This window comes from Elephantulus edwardii, unplaced genomic scaffold, assembly GCF_000299155.1.
Source record: "Elephantulus edwardii isolate Elephantulus edwardi_28Jun2011 unplaced genomic scaffold, EleEdw1.0 scaffold00186, whole genome shotgun sequence".
In the NCBI taxonomy this organism is placed as follows: domain Eukaryota; kingdom Metazoa; phylum Chordata; class Mammalia; order Macroscelidea; family Macroscelididae; genus Elephantulus; species Elephantulus edwardii.
This window is the reverse complement of record NW_006399936.1, coordinates 1,100,054-1,102,513: the sequence shown is the minus strand read 5'-3', so window position 1 is coordinate 1,102,513 and position 2,460 is coordinate 1,100,054.

Sequence of the window (2,460 nt, the reverse complement as noted above, 5' to 3'; positions counted from 1 at the left end):
GGAGGGGGCAATCTCCTCCTGTACCAGTCAGATCTGATTTGACAGTACACGTAAAAAAAAAAAAAGAATTGGCAAAAAGCACCCCCACAAGCAAGCTCATTGCTTTTTTTTTTTTTTAATTTTGTGTACGTGTACCGTCAAATCAGATCTGACTGGTACAGGAGGATATTGCGCCTCCTTCTCCGGCAGAGTGTCTGGTGGATTCGAACCGTGTTCCTCTGGGATTGCAGTGCAGCTTCTTGCCACTAGGCCACCAGAGCTCCCCTAGCTCATTGCTTTTAAGTAGTAATCCACTCATAGCTGACCCTCCCGAGGGTTTTCAGAGGCTGTAAATGGCGAAACAGGAGGTCGCCTATCTTTCATGTGTAGTTATATGCATAGTTAGTTATTCAGATGGAAAAGAATCATACAACACATTTCTTCCTGAGAAGGCCAAAGAGTTACAACCCAGATAGGGTTCCTATCTTAAGCCCCCCAGTGCTTGCAGGAAGACTGGCATAGCTCTGTATATAAATGAGCTAGAAAGAAACATGAGATGGGCGTGCACAGCATTGAAGATTTACATTTCAATAACCAAAGAGTGACAGCACTTGGAAACACATCTTAGAACACAAGGGGCCATCCAGCCCCTGGGCAGATTTTATTTCTGTACCAGACGGCTGGGATAAGGAGCAGACTCTTCCAGAAGGGAATGGAAACAGCTGTCTTCTTACCCTTTTAATGGGAGAAAACACTTTCCTTCATTGCTCGGGGCGTATGGCTGCTGGCATGGAACAACTGGCTCACTTCTCTTTCTGTCTTCCAGGGAGTAAGGATGAGGACAAAAGGAGACAGGAACATGTTACGATCTACTGTGAAGTATCTGGCTGCAGACCTGACGGCGCAGCGTGTAGAGCTTTGGATTGCTAATCAAAATGTTGATGGTTCAGAGTTACCTGTGGGTCTGAGGAGGAAAGATGGGTGATTTGCCTCTGTTAAGGCCTCTTCCTGTAAAGATTGATAGACTCGGGAAGCAGATGGAGGATCATTATAAATAGAGATTGACTGGCTGGCAGTTGGGGGAAAAGTGGGTGAAGTGTTTAATAAAGTCTCTCTGCTCAGGAACACCTGTGTGTACATTTGAGATAAAAATCACAGAGATTAAATATTTTAAAACCCCAGTACAGTCAAAGAGAAAGTCCAAAGGGGAAATGAAGAGACTGAAATAGAAATAGAAAGAACTCTGAGCGAGTCAGAGAAAAAGAGGACCCAGGATAAGGCTGAGGGAAGCTGAGAGAGAGGGAGAGGGAAAGAGAGAGGGGGAAAAAGAGAGGGGAAAAGCGAGAAACCACTGAGTGTGTGAGGGAACTTATTCATCACATCTGTGTGGTGCACATTTCATTCTGGAGACAAGTAGTCAATAAAACTTATATTTTGGTAGGGAGAAATCAGACAATAAACTCCCCCCAAACGAGGTATATTGTGTATCAGATGATGATAAGTGTGATGGAGAAAAATAGGGGAGTGAGATATTGGGAAAGATGTTAGATTTTTAATCAGGGAATGAAGAAAGATTTCATAGAAAAAGTGACCTTTGAGTAATGATCTAGAGAAAGAGATGGAGAGAGGCATGGAGTATGTATGGAGAGGCATGGAGTATGTATGGAGAGGCACGGAGTATGTATGGAGAGGCACGGAGTATGTATGGAGAGGCACGGAGTATGTATGGGGAGGCACGGAGTATGTATGGGGAGGCACGGAGTATGTATGGGGAGGCACGGAGTATGTATGGAGACGCACGGAGTATGTATGGAGACGCACGGAGTATGTATGGAGAGGCACGGAGTATGTATGGAGAGGCATGGAATATATGTTCCAGCGCTGTAAGCTTTTTCATTCCATTGTTGTTAGGTGCAGTTGAGTTGAGTATAACGTTTAGCAACCCTATGATCAGCAGTTCTAAATTCTGTCCTATCCTGTGCCATCCCCATCATTTCTTACGTATTTGAACCCGTTGCTGCAGTTTTGGTGTCAATCCATCTGGTTTTTCTCTCTTTTGTTGACCCTCCTCTTTTCCAAGCATGATATCCCTCGTCGAGGAACAGCCTCTCCCAGAAAAATGTCCCCCAAATGTGCAGTTGTGTACACATCTCCATCAGGGGCTTTTGTCTACTTCTGTAAAAATCATGGCTAAGAGTCACTGGAAAACTTTTGTTATGATACTGATGGTTCCCCAAGTTTTCTTAGTTCTGTTTATATTTTCATAAAGGAACTCTGCTGGCCTGGTAGGTCCAGGGAGTTGCATAGCCAAGCCAAAGCCTGGTGATTCTAATCCACCCACTGCTTTGTGGCAGGATGGTCAATCCCTTCCTGTGAGACTTAGACTCTTAAAACCTAGTGAGTCAGAGCTGCAATGACAGACACATAGATAAATGGAATAGAATTGAGAACCCGGAAATCAGCCCATCTATTTATGGGCAA